General features: G+C 39.2%; 1 protein-coding gene and 1 non-coding gene across 3 annotated transcripts in view; one reads left to right on the forward strand and one right to left on the reverse strand.

Annotated features, from left to right (window-relative positions):
• PLCB1 (phospholipase C beta 1) overlaps positions 1-20759 on the forward strand; it is an 854892-nt gene that overhangs the window by 360063 nt on the left and 474070 nt on the right. The window lies entirely within an intron of this gene.
• TRNAC-ACA lies at positions 18584-18655 on the reverse strand. The gene has a single exon. It is a non-coding gene; the product is annotated as a tRNA-Cys (tRNA).

Below are 20759 nucleotides of genomic sequence, written 5' to 3' on the forward strand. Positions count from 1 at the left end.
AGTGGCTGAAGTAGCTGTGGTAGAGATGTCAGGCTTTGAGGTGGACAGTGGCGCACTGGTGTGTTTCTTATGACCAAGGATTCTTTTACTGACCCTTTCCAAACAATACCTAAAACAGAAAGCTCTTCTTTTAAAGCCTTCAAGAGATAGCAGGATGTAATTTTCTCCTAAATACATAAATACAATCAACATAAGTTTACTATTTCAGAAGAAAAACTGTGCTACATAAATACTCAGATTCTTAAACAAGGAAGCTGGATTTTCTGTCAGAAATTTTTTTCAAAGGTGTATATGGCTCATACTATTCAGACCACATCCCAAGCAGGTCTTTACTATTCTTTAAAGTCACAACTTGGCATTTGGATATTTATTTATTTATTCATTTATTTTTATTAGTTGGAGGCTAATTACTTTACAATATTGTAGTGGGTTTTGTCATACATTGACATGAATCAGCCATGGATTTACATGTGTTCCCCATCCTGATGCCCCCTCTCACCTCCCTCCCCATCCCATCCTTCTGGGTCTTCCCAGTGCACCAGCCCTGAGCACTTGTCTCATGCATCCAACCTGAGCTGGTGGTCTGTTTCACACTTGATAATAAACATGTTTCAGTGCTATTCTCTCAGATCATCCCACCCTCGCCTTCTCCCACAGAGTCCAAAAGTCTGTTCTATACATCTGTATCTCCTTTTCTGTCTTGCATATAGGGTTATCGTTACAATCTATTTAAATTCCATATATATGTGTTAGTATACTGTATTGGTGTTTTATCTTTCTGGCTTACTTCACTCTGTATAATGGGCTCCAGTTTCACCCATCTCATTAGAACTGATTCAAATGTATTCTTTTTAATGACTGAGTAATATTACATTGTGTATATGTACCATAGCTTCCTTATCCATTCATCTGCTGATGGGCATCTAGGTTGCTTCCATGTCCTGGCTATTATAAACAGTGCTGCGATGAACATTGGGGTGCACGTGTCTCCTTCAGTTCTGGTTTCCTCGGGGTGTATGCCCAGGAGTGGGATTGCTGGGTCATATGGCAGTTCTATTTCCAGTTTTTTAAGAAATCTCCACACTGTTCTCCATAGCGGCTGTACTAGTTTGCATTCCCACCAACAGTGTAAGAGGGTTCCCTTTTCTCCACACCCTCTCCAGCATTTATTGCTTTTAGACATTTGGATAGCAGTCATTCTGACTGGCATGAAATGGTACCTCTTTGTGGTTTTGATTTGCATTTCTCTGATAATGAGTGATGTTGAGCATCTTTTCATAAGTTTGTTAGCCATCTGTAAGTCTTCTTTGGAGAAATGTCTGTTTAGTTCTTTGGCCCATTTTTTGATTGGGTCATTTATTTTTCTGGAATTGAGCTGTAGGAGTTGCTTGTTTATTTTTGAGATTAATCCTTTGTTGCTTCGTTTGCTATTATTTTCTCCCAATCTGAGGGCTGTCTTTTCACCTTGCTTATAGTTTCCTTTGTTGTGCAAAAGCTTTTAAGTTTCATTAGGTCCCATTTGTTTAGTTTTGCTTTTATTTCCAATATTCTGGGAGGTGGGTCATAGAGGATCCTGCTGTGGTTTATGTTGGAGAGTGTTTTGCCTATGTTCTCCTCTAGGAGTTTTATAGTTTGTGGTCTTACATTTAGATCTTTAATCCATTTTGAGTTTATTTTTGTGTATGGTGTTAGAAAGTGTTCTAGTTTCATTCTTTTACAAATGGTTGACCAGTTTTCCCAGCACCACTTGTTAAAGAGGTTGTCTTTTTTCCATTGTATATCCTTGCCTCTTTTGTCGAAGATAAGGTGTCCATAGGTATGTGGATTTATCTCTGGGCTTTCTATTCTGTTCCATGGATCTATATTTCTGTCTTTGTGCCAGTACCATACTATCTTGATGACTGTGGCTTTGTAGTATAGCCTGAAGTCAGGCAGGTTGATTCCTCCAGTTCCATTCTTCTTTCTCAAGATTGCTTTGGCCATGGATTGGAAGAATCAATATTGCAAAAATGAGTATAACACCCAAAGCAATTTATAGATTCAATGAAACCCCTATGAAGCAACCAACAGTATTTTACACAGAACTAGAACAAATAATTTCACAATTTTTATGGAAATACAAAAAACCTCGAATAGCCATTTGGATATTTAGATGTATGACATTTAGATATTTAGGTAGATGATATGTGGATAGGAGATCTGTAAATAAAACTTGAATCTTTTCTGATATTATCCTCTTTCATTATGTTTTCTAAATTCTGCCTTAAATTTTATTTAAATCTTTCCCCACTTTTTTTGACTGGCTAGATTTTTTTTTTCTTTTCTTTTATACTTATCTACCAAAGTTCTTACAGTTTTAAAAATTTTACTTTGACTAAATCATCCCTTGTTCACTTTTGAAATTATCATGACTTTTACTTTCTATTTTATTTTACAGTATCTTAGAGATTTGCTAGTTTATTTGTGGGGACATATATATTATTTTGTTAATTGTACAGGACTGATTCATATAAAGAATCATATTAGTTTCAAAGCATGTTGTGCTAAAGAACCGATGGGATCCTGAAAAACAGCATTTCACATATTCAGAGCTTTCATTAGAGCATTTGAAATAGAAGCTGATCACATCAAGGTCACCATGAAATGGGATGATTTAAATTAGCTGTATTTGGACAGAAATGCCTTGTACTTGAAAGCCAGCAATCAATCAGTGACTGGAAAACATATCTCTAAAGCTGGAAAATCATTTTAATGGTGACCAAGATTTTGCTGGTAAAAAAGCCTTAAACATTTGAGAATCCCATAGTTAATATTATTATAGATGATGATAAATAAGGATTTATCATTTTTATTGTTGTTTTCATTCTTCAAAAAACTTTGAACTATTTTATTCACATTTTATTGTCCAAGAAAACTGCTTAACAGTTATAGCTGGTACACTGAAAAGAGAAGGAGAACTCAGAGCAAAGGTGTCCCCAGGGAGTCCTTGTTTTCTGGACTTTCCACAGGAATTGACTGCTACAGTTGTTTCTTCTCACCCTTTTAACCAGTAGACTACTTTTCTCTTCAGGGCTTACTCATGTTTCCTAATATATGGGAAGTCTGTGTATTACAGCTAGCACACAGCTACAAAATTAACACAGTTGCACTGTTTTACAGTAGAGAGACTTTAAAACAGGACAAATTCAAAAGTCTTTGCTGTCATTCAATAGTCCTTTCAAAAAAAGCATCTGATACAAGAAATCTGATTGTATCCCTGCAAATAAATAGCTACATCTCTTGATTACCATGTTGCAATTGTTATTATTGTATACAGTTCAGTTCAATTGCTCAGTCGTGTTCAACTCTTGCAAGCCCATGGACTGCAGCATGCCAGGCTTCCCTGTCAATCACCAACTACTGAAGTTTACTCAAACTCATGTCCATCAAATCAGTGATGCCATCCAACCATCTCATCCTCTGTCATCCCCTTCTCCTCCTGCTTTCAGTCTTTCCCAGCATCAGGGTCTTTTCTAGTGAGTCAGTTCTTTGCATCGGGTGGCCAAAGTATTGGAGTTTCAGCTTCAGTATCAGTCCTTCCAATGGATATTCAGGACTGACTTCCTGATTGACTGGTTGGACCTCCTTGCAGTCCAAGAGACTCTCAAGAGTGTTCTCCAACACCATAGTTCAAAACATCAATTCTTCAGTGCTCAGCTTTCTTTATACTACAACTCTCACATCCATAACATGACTACTGGAAAAACTGTAGCTTTGGCTAGACGGAATTTAGTTGGCAAAATAATGTCTCTGCATTTTAATATGCTGTCTAGGTTGGTCATAGCTTTTCTTTCAAGGAGCAAGTGTCTTTTAATTTCATGGCTGCAGTCATCATCTGCAGTGATTGTAGATCCCAAGAAAATGTTTCCCCATCTATTTGTCATGAAGTGATGGGACCGGATGCCATGATCTTAGTTTTCTGAATGTTGAATTTTAAGCCAAAGGTAAGTCATTGTTTCTAACTGTTGATTATACAATTAAGGCAGTGTCACCATTTTTTCATTGACTTTGAGCATGGTTAGTTCTGCCGAATTTGAATGAAAATTTTTACCCATGTGATTCTCTTTAATAAAAAGAATAAATTCAGAGTTAGATGGTAGTAGTCGACATCTGTAGGAAAGTATCAATTTCAAGCTTACAGACCATAATAGGATACTTACAAAAGAGCCTGACAAGAAAGGTCATCAACTGAAGACTTCCTGGATATGACATAAATTTCTAAAGGGTAGAGAAATTGGCTACAAGAGAGAATTGCTTTGAGTGAATTTTCCAACCAACACCTTTGATACTTTGCAGTGTAGTTGTTGCAAGATAATCTGATCACAGAGTAAGGAATTTAATCAGGGTAATTCCAACTCATGTCAATAGGAAGTAAACACTCCTTAATCTGGAGGTTTGCTGAGTAACTTAACATTTCTCTAAATATAGATGGTTATGCATGAACACTTGGAAGTATGTTTCGTTACTAATAAACCAAGCAGATATGAAACATGAGCAATGGCCAAACAGGACAGGAGATGGCTCTGAAAATGTTCATTTTTCCAATAGGAGTAAGAATTCCTAAAGGGGAGGTAGGGGATGGAATTGTCTTCAAATTCTGGTTGAAGACAGGACCATTCCCGTTGGCTTGCTTAGCTATGAAGCTGTCTATATTGGAAATTTTTCTTAAACCAATTTAATTATCAGTACAGGAGGATTAGTTGAGCAGTAACAATAAGGTACCTTATGTTTACCTGTTATATAATTAATATAAGGAAGCACTGTATCAAGATAAATGAATGTGGGAAAAAATAAAGATTTGATTTTAAGAAGTATACTTTGTTCTAGTTCTGATTTCATATAGAAGAAAATAAGATAAGACACATTGATTATAACTGAATTTTATTTTGAGAGTTTCCTAAAGAAGTCTGTATGTATCTTAAATACTTAATTTGCCTCTTTATTTTTTAGAATAAATTCCTGATTTAAAAAAAAATTAAGTCCAGTTCAACAAATAGCTATATTAAAAGTTTAGTGAAAACCCAAATCAAAAGTATCTTCTTTTGCAACTAATTCAGTAGATCTTTCTTGACATCAGTTATCAAGATATATAATATTATCTATTCAATTCTTCTTGGTTTTATTGATGAAACTTGGGAGATTCAAGTACTTCTGCCATGCTGTAGAAAAACTAGTAAAACCGCCAAACATAAAAAACCAAGCATGCTGGGATAATACCATTTAATTATGAAATAGCTACTGAGTCATTTTTATTTTCTTGAACATTAGTACAACCCAAAAAGACTCAGTAAAGCTGTTTTCCAGAGAACAGGAAAAAATTGCATTTGACATTTTGATTCTAAAAGTGCTTTGTGAAGTTTAATGCAAATGGCACTTGATGGTGGGTCCCGGCCTTGGCCTATATTTTTCTCTAGGATTGTTGGCTGTTGTGGAAGAGGCCAGTTCCTGCATCTCGATGGGATGAGACCCCTGATTTTTACCTGGTAATGGAAGAGTATGTGATTCAATATCAATTTAAAAATCACATTTACCAATGTGATAAAGAAATTGGCAAGAAAGTTTTTGACCGTTAGCCAAACTGTAGAAGGGACAGATGCTGATTTTTCACTCTTTGCTGCTTCCCACTCATTTTGCCTCCCCTGAAGTCAAATCTCCACTGTTGTCTTCTTGGCTACTTGCCCTAGGATGATGACTCTTGGGGAAAGTTTGAGTTTGACCAGGAGGAAACCCATCAGGCTATTGGAGGGCAGGGGGAGGGAAATGCCGGGTGTTTATCAGCTACTACCCTCTCCTCGCACTGGTGGAATATCTCCTCACCTGTATCTCCCCAAAGGCAGCCCGCCTTTTATGGCTGCAGCTCTAACCACATACAGTCCCTCTTTTCTCATCATACCTCTCCTTCCACTTCACCCGTCTGTTCAGACCCAGCTCCCCACAGGGACTCATCCCGCCTATAGCAGCTTTCCTTATTGGCTGTCCTAACCTGCCTAGAACACTGAGTTCTATACCTTCATTAAAGTCTCTTCACTTCATATATATTCTGATTAAAATCGGGAGGGGTGCATGAGGGGCTGGGATCTTGACTAATATGGGGTTTTTAAGTCCCTTGTTTGGGAATACTTAGACAAGAACAAAATGAACATTAAGAAACTGCAAGAGTAGGTCATTTAGCCAAGTAAATTAGTATCTCTTTGTGTAGTCATCCCCAGTGAATGGGTGTTTATGATGGCTTATATCTCAGGATTATAACCTTCTTTTTCTTCTGAGCAATTATTTTTACCAAGAAAGCCTATGAAGCCATCATTGGAAGATGTCATTTTCAAATGTTATATGATACACAATTTTGGAAATGCAGTTAATTCAATGAATATTCAAAGAGGTCTCAATGATCTAGAATCCTGGATATGTAGAATTGGAGTTGCATTGAAATTGGACACAAATTGCAATGTGCATATATGCATGTCAACATACTGAGTGAATTGTTTTGATCATAAATCTAGTGTGAGTAACTGTGATTTGGTTGTTTAGAAGTATTCATCACATTCTAGGCATCATTAAAAGAAATAAAAAACCGGCTATACTCAGTACCAACCAGACCACAGCTGGAGACATACTTCTAGTTTGGCTTACTCCCATGAACAGGTAAACAAACAAGAAGGCTGTATAGCAAATGGTTCCAGACAGAGAATTTGAGTGCTGGATTTTGGTGGCCTAGGTTTTACTCTCAGCCCCCCTACTTACTGGCTGTGAAATTTGGGACAGAAGGCTACCTCATATTCCTCTTCTCTGAAGACCTCAAGACATAATGATTAAAATTACATAAAGCTGTGCTGACCACATACTCTATAAATACTCTACAAATTTTACCTAGAATACTACTGATAATCACTAAGGTGTGAATGGTCTGCAAACCAAGTTACATGAGAAACAGTCCAGGATATTGGGGAGAGTTTTGTTTCTGGTTGAAAAGACATACTGAAGAGTGAAGTTGGCTTTATGAAAATGTGAAAGATTGTTCAATAGGAAAGATGTTCTGGAGAGTCAGAAGGAGACACTGAAAATTTCAGGAATGTCATTTTGCCCATCATCACAAATACCTTTCTAGTTTCCTGATGTCCAGCAAGAAACAGACTAATGAAAGTCTTTTTGTCATTGTCAGTAAAACTGGATAATTACTATCTGGAATATGATTTTAGCAGGAAATCCTGTAGTAAAGATAGGACACAGAAAGATGAACACCGCAGATTGGTAGGTGCCCAATATGCTCCTTGAGATCAGTGGAGAAATAACTCCAGAAAGAATGAAGAGATGGAGCCAAAACAAAATCAATACCCAGTTGTGGATGTCATGGGTGATGGAAGGAACATCTGATGCTGTAAAGAGCAGTATTGCACAGGAACCTGGAATGTTAGGTCCGTGAATCAAGGTGAATTGGAACTGGTCAAACAGGAGATGGCAAGAGTGAACATAAATATTTTAAGAATCAGCTAACTAAAATGGACTAGAATGGATGAATTTAACTCAGATGACCATTATATCTACTACTGTGGGCAAGAATCCCTTAGAAGAAATGGAGTAGCCATCTTAATCAACAAAAGAATGCAAACTGCAGTACTCGGGTGCAATCTCAAAAACAACAGAATGATCTCTGTTTGTTTCCAAGGCAAACCATTCAATTTCTCAGTAATCCAAGTCTATGCCCCAAACAGTAATGCTGAAGAAGCTGAAGTTGAACAGTTCTATGTGGACCTACAAGACCTTCTAGAAATAACACCGCAAAAACTTGTCCTTTTCATTATCGGGGACTGGAATGCAAAAGTAGGAAGTCAAGAGCTACCTGGAGTAATAGGCAAATTTAGCCTTGGAGTATAAAATGAAGCAGGACAAAGGCTAAGAGAGTTTTGCCAAGAGAATGCAATGGTCATAGCAAACACCCTCTCTCAACAACACAAGAGAAGACTCTACACATGGACATCACCAGATGGTCAATACCGAAATCAGATTGATTATATTGTTTGCAGCCAAAGATGGAAAAGCTCTATACTGTCAGTAAAAACAAGACTAGGAGCTGACTGTGGCTCAGATCATGAACTCCTTATTGCTAAATTCAGACTTAAATTGAAGAAAGTGGGGAAAATCACTTTGATTTAGATATGACCTAAATCAAATCCTTTATTATTATACAGTGGAAGTGGAAAATGAATTCAAGGGATTAGATCTGATAGATAGAGTGCCTGAATATCTATGGACAGAGGTTTGTGACATTGTACAGGAGGCAGTGATCAAGACCATCCCCAAGAAAACAAAATGCAAAAAGGCAAAATGGTTTTCTGAGGAGGCCTTACAAATAGCTGAGAAAAGAAAAGACATGAAAAGCAAAGGAGGAAAGGAAAGATATACTCATTTGAATGCAGAGTTCCAAAGAATAGCAAGGAGAAATAAGAAAGCCTTTCTCAGTGAGTAGTGCAAAGAAATAGAGGAAAACAATAGAATGGGAAAGACTAGAGACCTCTTTAAGAAAATTATACATAGGGAACATTTCATGCAAAGATTAGCACAATAAAGGACAGAAATGGTATGGACCTAATAGAAGCAGAAGATATTAAGAAGAGATGGCAAGAATACACAGAGCTCAGTTCAGTTCAGTCACCCAGTCATGTCCAACTCTTTGCAAATACACAGAAGAACTATACAAAAAATATCTTCATGAAACAGATAACCATGATGGTGTGATCACTCACCCAGCCCGACATCCTGGAATGTGAAGTCAAGTGGGCCTTAGAAAGAATCACTAGGAACAAAGCTAGTGGAGGTGATGGAATTACTGCAGGGCTATTTCAAATTCTAAAGGATGATGCTGTGAAAGTGCTGCACTCAATATACCGCAAAATTTGGGAAACTCAGAAGTGGCCACAAGACTAGGAAAGGTCAGTTTTCATTCCAATCCCAAAGAAAGGCAATGCCTAAGAATGTTCAAACTACCACAGAATTGTACTCATCTCACATGCTAGCCAGAGAAGGCAATGGCACCCCATTCCAGTACTCTTGTCTGGAACATCCCAAGGACGGAGGAGCCTGGTGGGCTGCCGTCTCTGGGGCTGCACAGCATCGGACACGACTGAAGTGACTTAGCAGCAGCAGCAGCAGCACGTGCTAGCAAAGTAATGCTCAAAATTCTCCAAGCCAGGCTTCAACAGTATGTAAACTGTGCACTTCCAGATGTTCAAGCTGTATTTTAAAAAGGCAGAGGAACCAGAGATCAAATTGCCAACATCTGTTGGTTCATCAAAAAAGCAAGAGAGTTCCAGAAAAATATATACTTCTGCTTTATTGACTATGCCAAAGTCTTTGGCTGTGTGGATCACAACAACTGTGGAAAATTCTTCAAGAGATGGGAATACCATACCACCTTACCTGCCTCCTGAGAAATCTGTAGGCAGGTCAAGAAGCAACAGTTAGAACTGGATGTAGAACAACAGACTGGTTCCAAATCAGGAAAGGAGTACATCAAGGCTGTATATTGTCACCCTGCTTATTTTATTTATATGCAGAGTACATCATGAGAAATGCTGGGCTGGATGAAGCACAGATGGAATCAAGATTTCTGGGAAAAATATCAATAACCTCAGATATGCAGATGACACCACCCTTATGGTAGAAAGCAAATAAGAACTAAAAAGCCTCTTGATGAAAATGAAAGAGGAGAGTGAAAAAGTTGACTTAAAACTCAACATTCAGAAAACTAAGATCATGGCATCTGGTCCCATCACCTCATGGCAAATAGATGGGGAAACAATGCAAACAGTGACAGACTTTATTCTTGGGGGGCTCCAAAATCAGTGCAGATGGTGCTTGCAGCCATGAAATTAAAAGACACTTGCTCCTTGGAAGAAAAGCTATGACCAACCTAGACAGCATATTAAAAAACAGTGACATTACTTTACCAACAAAGGTCAACATAGTCAAGGCTATGGTTTTTCCAGTGGTCATGTATGGATGTGAGAGTTGGACTATAAGGAAAGGCGAGCACCAAAAAATTGATGCTTCTAAACTGTGGTGTTGGAAAAGACTCTTGAGAGTCCCTTGGACTGCAGGGAGATCCAACTAGTCCATCCTAAAGGAATCAGTCCTGAATATTCATTGGAAGGACTGTTGCTGAAGCTGAAACTCTAATACTTTGGCCACCTGATGGGAAGAACTGACTCATTGGAAAAGATCCTGATGCTGGGAAAGATTGAAGGCAGGAGGAGAAGGGGACGACAGATGGTTGGATGGCATCACTGACTTGATGTACATGAGTTTGGGTAAACTCACGGAGTTGGTGATGGACAGGGAAGCCTGGCATGCTGCAGTTCATGGGGTTGCAAAGAGTTGGACATGACTGAGTGACTGAACTGAACTGAACCTGTAATAAAGGCTGGCATGGGGGAGGGGCATGACAGAAGGAAAAGGTGACAAGATGACCTTTATTTCCTCTTGGGACTCTGTGATTTACAAGTCTAGTGTGTTGGAGAGAATATCAGGAAAATGGCTGCAACCTTTGTTTGTATTCATGTTGCCTTCTTCACATCAGCCCTTTGGCAGTTGTCCTGAGACGTGTTGTCCCAACAAGGCCTGACAATCCCAGTTATATTTTCCTGTGAAGGGGATTTTGCCTGCTCTATTTTCCTTTGGGTGGCACACAATGACTTCTGTGTCACCATCTTTGCAGACTTCTTCAAGAAACTGTATTTGGTGCTAGTAGCTCACTGACTTGGAACAAACCCCTTTGAAAAGGGATTTGTCTTCTTGACCAGAATGAAAAATGTATTGAGTGGGAAAAACAGCTCACAGTGTTTGTGTTTTCCTTTTGGCCTCACCAGGTATTTTTACCCTGATGGAGCAGCCTCTGGAAACCTGTGGCACACATCAGTCTTGCATCTATTTCTGTTTGTACCATTAGGAATTGATAATTACAGCTTTTCAAAGATACTCAGCACATGACATATTTTTGGTGAAAGCAGAGCTTTTGTGTGGAAAAGTGGCTAATGTACTTTCAAGTAAATCTGTAGATGTGTTATGTTTAGGAGGCAGCAGAAGAGATCTGAGCTGGCAGAGTAATTGCTGTGCTGGGGCACCACTGAAGACAAACATGCACCCAAGACCGTGAACACCCTGTCTTATATAAACTTGTTTCATCATCCAGGTGGAAATAGCATGTCTACCATTTCTGGTCAAATCTGGAGAAAATGTCAATGTAATATCTCAAGGGTAATTCATTTGTGAAAAATGAGCATCCTTTCTACTGACTATTTCTTTTTGGAGGAACATTTTTAGCTTTTCTGCCCTGTCTGGATTTTAGCTGTATGTATGAGTGGTGATGGAAAAAAAAGTAAAGAGATGGCTCTAACACAAATCAGTCTCAACTACTGAGGTCAACAGGCTTCTAGTTAAGAAAGGAGTTTTAATCTGTGGAGAGGCAGGGCACAAGCCTCTGGATAGGCTGGACTTGGAGCTCCCTTTCTTTCCTAATCTTTTCTGATTCCATAGCATAGCAACTTCCAGGGAGTGTGACATTTCATAACCCATCAATAGGCTATTTCAAATGCCAACTAAAGGGAAAAGGAGCATAGAATAGACTTCAGGGAAAATTAAAGTAAAAAGACTAAAAGTATTTGGATACATTTTCTCGGCTTGGTGAGCATTTCTGGTGATCAAAAAAGATGTTTAGAAATATTTCTTTAGGGAAATGAAAGCAATTCATTTCCCTTGAACGCTTCCTACATGCCAGGTCCTCTATCAGACACTTTATGTGCATTGTAGATTCTATTATTATCACCATTTTATTGATGAGGAAACTGCAGATTATAGATAATCCGTAGCAGTGTCATGGAACTGACACTAAACAAACACTATTTCAGCTACTATTTCGTCCTTCATCTCTATAACTGATGGTAGTGATTCACCATTCATTCTTGGCCCCTAGACATTGGAGCGAATGTCACAGACAGTTCATTGCATATCACCAACACCTCACTTCTAGTGCATGTGGGAGGTTAGAGACCAGTCAGTGGGGAGGTGCAACATAGAATACAGGGAAGTTAACATCCTCGAAGGACAGCCTTCAACCAGTGGAATGATAGGAGATATTTTTTGGGTAAACTTACAGGCGGTCTATCCCCTAAGAGAATACTTCTTAGGCACAGTTTCTGAGAATGTTACCAGTAGGACTGAGCCACCACTCAATGCACAGTGGTAATAAACTCAGTCTCATATCCTTCATCAATAATTTTTCCTTCCCTATCTCATTGTCCGCAGCCCTCTTTTCTACTTCTGAGATCACCTCCAAAATAAACTTCCTGCACTCACATCCTTGTGAAGATCCTATTCTGTGAGAAACTAAGACATACCCTAATTACATGTAATTGCTCTTTTGTCACAGCCATAACCCCACTAAGGGACTACAACGTCCGTTGCACCGTGGCGTCGACTTCACAAAACCTAAGTTAATGGGGGATTATGTCTATGGCATCAAACCTCTAATTATATAAAAATTAATATATTGAACTTTGCTCTTTGAAATTCAATTATTCAATAAAATAAAAGAGAATATTTACCCTTTGAAATCTTCAAAAAGCCTAATGATTTAGCAGGAATATTTCAAGATCATTTTTCTAGGCTTCCTACCAGCCCCTTCCTGAAAGTGTCTGCTGTTTATTTCCTTTGTGGTCTTAGATGAGTCAGAGATTGTAAGTGAAATGATTGTCTTCTCATTTCTTTTGAAAAATTGCATGCCAAATCTCTTTCCACATACTTCAAACCTAATATTTAGATCTAATGGATTAAAATAGCTACAAAAAGTTTTATTGAAAGTAGTGAACAAAATAATCACATATGTTTTTCTTTCAATTTCTTGTCAATCTCTGAAATTAATGGACAGGTAGAAACATCCATTGGGACCATTTATTTTCTTTGAAATTTCTGGGCTCTGTGTTATCTTCCATTGCATTGGGACCATTTTTGGATTTTTTTTTTCCTTACATGAAAAAAGTACAGTTCTGGAGTGATAAAACTTGTCCACAGTTGTCACATCAAAATTCTACAAATGTACCACTATTTTCATCTTTTCTTTCTTTAGTCTCTGTTCCTCTGGTATCTGGTGACTTTGCTTTATGCTTGAAGAAGAGTACTGGATTATGCATACCTTTTTCCCTTAGCCTTTAGAAAGCAGGCTTCTTTTTAAGGACTCTGTTTTTAGTAAAGCAGCCACCAGAGATTCTACATTTTGTGCCAACAATGAATCTACCTGGAAGATTTTCTTTGAGAAATTCTACCATCCTCCACTAATCCTCCACTAATGACTCAGTGAAAGTGAAAGTGAAAGCGACTAACACTTTGTCATGTCCTACTTTTTGCGACCCCATGGACTGTAGGCTGTCAGGCTCCTCTGTCCATGGGATTCTCCCGGCAAGAATACTGGAGTGGGTAAAAATAAGAACTGGTTCCTGGTATCTGTGCTACCTCAGACAGTTGACAAACATTTTGTGAAGGAACTGTGGTACTAGAATAAACCCCAACTAGTAGAAACCCCCACACTAGACTTCATCACTTCGCTGCTAAGTTGTAAAGAGTTTGTACCTAAAGGAAATACTTTACAGATTTGGACACAATGCCCATGGGAGATGTGTACCAAAGGGCAAGGTGAAATAAGGTCCTCATACCACCGTGCTCTAGACCTATCCCAGCAGTTGGATGAATGCTAAACTCTGCAATAATACAGAAACCGTAAGCTTGCTTCTCACCAATGGTAACACAGTCATTTTTGAAACATGGTATTCTTTCCTGGATGCTCTATTCAGCTATATCTTTTTGTGCTCATATCAAACATTATTTTCCTTTTAATAATGCACTCTAAACTTTTGATAAGAAATAAAAGAGTTCGTTACAAGAAACAATTGCAATTTGTATTTAGATACAAATTTTAAGTGGACTTGCTTATTTCTGATTCATCCTGTAAAGCTGCAAGAGCTTGCCTTCTTTAAAAAAAAAAAAAGCATATACTTCTATGAGCAATTTCTTTCCTTTCTTCTTTCCTTATTTCTTTCCCTCTTCTAAAAAAAAATCCAGTGACATAGATGTTTGGGGGGATTGATATCCTCTGCAAAGTTCCTTGCAACTCAGTTTTAGAGTTCTGTCGTATTTTTAAAATTTCTACCAAGTATAATGAGATCTACTAGGAAAATTCGAGACCATTTCAATGGTGAATCTTTGCTTAAATGGTAATATTCATGAAACAACTGTACTTCAGATGGTTATTAATTTGCAAATTTTAACTCTCTTTTCTTATGCCTCTGCTAGTAAATAAATATTCTCTGGTAGAAAGAGATTATTCTTTTTTAAGTTTTCTTTTCTAAAGATGATTTTCACTCAACTCTTAACCTTCTTTGCCAGAGCCGGAAGTTCAAGGTGAAAGGTGAGTAGGGCCCTTCTGGGAATTTGTTAGCCCTGTGAGAGCATGTGCTAAAATGACTTAAAAAGATGCAATATAGCCCATTGGAAAAACATTGAAATTTTAGGGAGAGGAATTAGATTCATTTCCCAGCTCTGCTATTAGTTAATTATCTTGGGCAAGTATCAAGATTCTCATTTGAAAATTGAAGTTCAATTTCCAAACATTTATGGTGTTTCTCAAAAGTGCTAAGCATATGTTGGCATCCTGAAGATGTGAGTTGAATTAACATATAGGTGGTGTATTTCAGGAATATCACAGAAGAGAGTCTGAGATAAAACAAATAATGGTTTATGTGCCAGCACAGAGCCAGCTTCTACAGCGGGAAGCTCTGTTAACACAGTTCAGTGAATCCTGGAAGAGTAGCAGTTGTTTCTGTACAAAGATGAAGAGGCAGAAAAATCGAAGAGAATAAATATTTCTAAGCCCGCAGTGTCCGCCTCTGACTGCACTCTGGTTGAAATTATCTCAGACCTCTAATTCTTGGTTCTGTGGCTCTGTGGCTCTGTGGTGGGGAAGCAAGTGGTGAGGGAAGTGGCTGTGGATGGTCTTTGTCCTTGGGCAGCCCCCACTCACCACCGTCACGCAGATGGACGCTTATGCAGATTGCCTGCTTCCTTCATAGGCGCTCATCCTTGTGCTGAGTATTAATTCTCATCTGTGTTCAAGGATTGTAATCAAGCCAGGACAGTAATCAAAATGATGTGTACAGCAAAATCAAGGCTTTTTACATCAAAATCAAAACTGCATGGTAAATTAGAGGAATACATATTATGGTTTAATCAATGACTCTGATCTTGCTTTCATGATTGATGCAGAAGGAACCAAAGATTAGGTTTAATAGTGTCCAAGAGGAAAGTATTAAAAATTTATCTCATAATCTTAGCTTATTAAGATTTGTTTTTAAGAAAGAAAGATGTTGCTGTATGTCTTACCATACTGCCCTTCTCCGTTGAAACATGGGGACCCCCCAAAAAATCCATAAAACAAAAAACTTTTAGTATCTGCCTTTACTCAGTGTCTTACAGAATGACCTGCACCCCCGGGGCAGAAAATGTTCTTTACAAGTGAAATGATATAGGCATGAGATAAAAATGGCTAATATGCTTATTCACAGTGTTAAGTAGATTCCTGTCTTTGCTGTGCTTTTCGAGCCAAAGATTTGAGGTAATTTTTGCTTCTTTCTGGTAAGTGAGAGTGTTGCTAGTTTGGTGCCGGTGCCTTATCATCACAAGTTGCATTGTTGATTTTCTTTTTACCTGATCACCCACTTTGCAGTAGCAGTTAAGGAATATGCTTTTCTGCTTTTAAAAACATGTACTTCACACAGGGAAAATTAAATAAATTCTAATATGAAAGAAAAGAATTAACATGCATAGAAAGGAAAGAAAAACATCTTACTATCTTTACATATGCTGCATTTTATCCAGAATTATCTTCCTTGGACTTGGTAGAGGTCATTAGATTTCTTAACCAATTATTTTTTATACAAGAACCTGTATTTATGTATTTATTACCTCCACCAGCAAAGGGAAAGAGAGTTCAAGTGTAGAGCACTGTCCACTGTCATTCAGTATCTAAGTCTACCTGGGATGTAGCATGTTCAGGGGTGATGTGAGCGTTCCAGGCTTCCATCATCTTGACCTTGTGCCCCACCTCCACCACTTAGCAGATGTTCTTAGTTATTGTTGGAATTTACTTCCTAAGCTTTTATTCTCCATGAGCACGTGGCCTAGAAACCTGGAGTAATTCTCGGTTTTCTCTAGTTTACTCTACACCATGGCAGTTGTGTGTCTGTAACATAAGTATCTGGAGAAGGCAATGGCAACCCACTCCAGTACTCTTGCCTGGAAAATCCCATGGATGGAGGAGCGTGGTAGGCTGCAGTCCATGGGGTCACTAAGAGTCGGACACGACTGAGCGACTTCACTTTCACTTTCACATTCAAGCTTTTGAGAAGGAAATGGCAACCCACTCCAGTGTTCTTGCCTAGAGAATCCCAGGGATGGGGGAGCCTGGTGGGCTGCCGTCTATGGGGTCGCACAGAGTTGGACACGACTGAAGCGACTTAGCAGCAGCAGCAGCAGCAACGTAAGTATCATTTCTATCGCTGCTGCCAATGTTTAGGTCTTTAGCATCTGTCTCTGGACCACAGTGATGATTTCCTAGGCATATTCACCCTGTGAATTCCCTACCATCCATCCATCCTCCATCCTGTTGCTAGAGTAACATTTTATAAATTCAAGTTAAATCCCAGTAGTTCCTATTTAAATGTTTTCACTGTTCCTGTAATTAGAGGATCAATGTATAGACTTGCAAGTTTGTCATTAGAGCCCTTCATGATCTTCCTGGCTTCTTTGTTCACAGTCATCTCGTGCTTATACTCTCAAGCACACACACACGCACCCCTACACACCTCTTTACCCTCCAGATACACTCAGCTATCAGTACTGTGCTTAGCAGGCCATCCTGCGTGTCACTCTGAGTGCCTTCCCTCTTCGTAAAATCACTCTCCTCATTCACTTTCAGGATCACTTTATGAAATTGTTTTAAATATGTGTTTGTGGAAATAAATGAAGACCATGCAAATGCAAATAAACAAAACTATTCACTTAGACCTTGCAAGGGTGTCAGCAACACTTACTTGTATTTGGCAGAGACTCAAAGGCAGGCAGAAGAATAGGAAGCCTTTACAGTAAAACAAAGAAGTTTTCAGGTAGGGTTTTCTGGAAGGATTTGGGGGAAGCTGGAGTTCAGCTGGCTAGAAGTGGGCATCTGATGTGCTTGAGGAAGCATAATTGGCTTCCTCTGGCTGGTCCTGAGTTGGAAGGATGGTGGGATGTAAGTAGGAAAGATGAAAGTCATTGACCAAATGATTGTTTGTAGCCAGTTGTTGCAGAGCTTTTGGTTTTGTTTCATGGTCTGGTTACCACTGAGGTTGTGGTCAGAGTTGTCTTGTCATATATGGTCTGGCTGTTGTCTGATTTTGTATGTTCAATTTCTCCTGGTAAATCCATATTTGTTGAATGAGCAGATGAGCATTTTAGCTTATTAAGTGTTCATTCCCTCCACTTCCAACTTAATGATAAATTCCAATGTCCTAGCTTCTTTATCTGTCAACAATTATAAGTCCTTTGCTTAATGTATAGAAAGGGAACCTTCCACATAGGTCTGGACATGCTGGTTCCAAGGGGAAATAGATTTCCTTGCCCAAAGAAATGTCCAAAGCTTTTACCCTTAAACACTAGGTGACCCCACCATTCTCAGATAAAACAGGTACTCGAGTTCCACAGTCCATTACTGCCGCTTGTCCTGTTTGGTCAGTGATGACCTCACTGACATCAACTGCCTGAGATGAAAGACGTGTAAGATTGTAGTTCTCGATTCTTATGTAACTTCCTCCTTTACAGATAAAGAATCTGACCTTCAAAGATAACTTTTCTTACTTAAAAACAGTGATATTAATGGGCCATCCACTCCAGAAAGGAGATCACTCAGATGCATGAAATGTTTGTGTAGAGCTTGACACTCTACCAAATATTCTAATGACATGGTGTTCACTTTATGAAATGTTTAGATTCTATTTCAACAGAATTAAAAGTCAATGTAGGACAAAATGTAAATTGCTTGTCAAGATTTTACATGGAGGCATAAGATTACATTGATGTTGTTGGTGTTAAGTTGCTAAGTCATGTCTGACTCTTTGTGACTCCATGAACTGCAGCACACCAGATAGAGATAGTCCATCACTATTTCCATGAGTTTGCTTAAATTCATGTCCATTGAATCATGTCACCCAACCATCTCATCTTCTGTCGCCCCCTTCTCCTCTTGCCCTCAATTTTTCCCAGCATCAGGGTCTTTCCCAATAGTCAGCTCTGGGCATCAAGTGGCCAAAGTATTGGAGCTTCAGCTTCAGCACTGAGTGAGTGAAGTCGCTCAGTTGTGTCTGACTCTTTGCAACCCCATGTACTGTAGCCTACCAGGATCCTCAGTCCATGGGATTTTCCAGGCAAGAATACTGGAGTGGGTTGCCATTTCCTTCTCCAGGGGATCTTCCCAACCCAGGGATTGAACCCGGGTCTCCTGCATTGTAGGCAGATGCTTTACCATCTGAGCTACCAGGGAAGCCCTCAGCTTCAGCATTCAGTTCAGTTCAGTTCAGTCACTCAGTCGTGTCCGACTCTTTGTGACCCCATGAATCGCAGCACGCCAGGCCTCTCTGTCCATCACCAACTCCCGGAGTTTACTCAAACTCATGCCCATCGAGTCGGTGATGCCATCCAGCCATCTCATCCTCTGCCGCCCCCTTCTCCTCCTGCCCCCAATCCCTCCCAGCATCAGGGTCTTTTCCAATGAGTCAACTCTTCGTGTGAGGTGGCCAAAGTACTGGAGCTTCAGCATTAGACAGTGTCAAAGCTGAAGTCCAGCAGTATCTCTGAAAAATGTGATTGGTTTGAAGGGAAGGAGGTGACAGTGGTATTTATTCATATCCATCTTTGTAGGAAAACAATGGGCTACAATGTGAACCAAAAAAACCCTTATGCAGCTAAATCATGGAAATCTGTCTACTTATCTCCAAAGAAAAGTTTTGGCTAAGCAAGTTAATTTTATCATAAGGAATTTGCATAGTAATTGTATTGGATCTGAATGTGCATTTGTATGGAAGTCATCCTTTGCTTTTCAATCATATTCTTTGGACAGGGATTAATAAAGTTCCTAGAGAATCATCCATCATGCACTCTGTCTATCAGATCTAGTCCCTCAAATCTATTTCTAACTTCCACTATATTATCGTAAGGGATTTGATTTAGGTCATACCTGAATGGTCTAGTGGTTTCCCCCACTTTCTTCAATTTAAGTCTGAATTTGGCAATAAGGAGCTCATGATCTGAGCCATAGTCAGCTCCCGGGCTTGTTGTTGCTGTCTGTATAGAGCTTCTCCATCTTTGGCTGAAAAGAATATAATCAATCTGATTTTGGTGTTGACCATCTGGTGATGTCCATGTGTAGGGTCTTCTCTTGTGTTGTTGGAAGAGGGTGTTTGCTATGGCAGAACTCTTTGCTCTTGGCAGAACTCTGTTAGCCTTTGTCCTGGTTCATTCCGTACTCCAAGGCCAAATTTGCCTGTTACTCAGGTGTTTCTTGACTTCCTACTTTTGCATTCCAGTCCCCTATAATGAAAAGGACATCTTTTTGGGGTGTTAGTTCGAAAAGGTCTTGTAGGTCTTCATAGAACCATTCAACTTCAGCTTCTTCAGCATTACTAGTTGGGACATAGGCTTGGATTACCATGATATTGAATGGTTTGCCTTGGAGACAAACAGAGATGATTCTGTCGTTTTTGAGATTGCATCCAAGTACTGCATTTCAGACTCTTTTGTTGACCATGATGGCTACTCCATTTCTTCTAAGGGATTCCTGCCCACAGTAGTAGATATAATGGTTACCTGAGTTAAATTCACCCCATTCCAGTCCATTTTAGTTTGCTGATTCCTAGAATGTCAACGTTCACTCTTGCCATCTCCTGTTTGACCACCTCCAATTTGCCTTGATTCATGGACCTAACATTCCAGGTTCCTATGCAGTATTGCTCTTTATGGCATTGGAGCTTGCTTCTATCACCAGTCACATCCACAACTGGGTATTTTTGGAGACAGGGATCAAAACCATCCCCATGGAAAAGAAATGCAAAAACACAAAATGGCTGTCTGAGGAGGCCTTACAAATAGCTGTGAAAAGAAGAGAAGCGAAAAGCAAAGGAGAAAAGGAAAGATATTCCCATTTGAATGCAGAGTACCAAAGAACAGCAAGGAGAGATAAGAAAGCCTTTCTCAGCGATCAATGCAAAGAAATAGAGGAAAGCAACAGAATGGGAAAGACTAGAGATCTCCTCAAGAAAATTAGAGATACCAAGGGAACATTTCATGCCAAGATGGGCTTGATAAAGGACAGAAATGGTATGGACCTAACAGAAGCAGATGATATTAAGAAGAGGTGGCAAAAATACACAGAAGAACTGTACAAAAAAGATGTTCATGACCCAGATAATCACGAGGCTGTGATCATTCATCTAGAGCCAGACATCCTGGAATGTGAAGTCAGGTGGGCCTTAGAAAGCATCACTATGAACAAAGGTAGTGAAGCTGATGGAATTCCAGTTGAGCTATTTCAAATCCTGAAAGATGATGCTGTGAAAGTGCTGCACTCAATATGCCAGAAAATTTGGAAA

This window comes from Cervus elaphus, chromosome 23 (genome assembly GCF_910594005.1).
Source record: "Cervus elaphus chromosome 23, mCerEla1.1, whole genome shotgun sequence".
Taxonomy (NCBI): domain Eukaryota; kingdom Metazoa; phylum Chordata; class Mammalia; order Artiodactyla; family Cervidae; genus Cervus; species Cervus elaphus.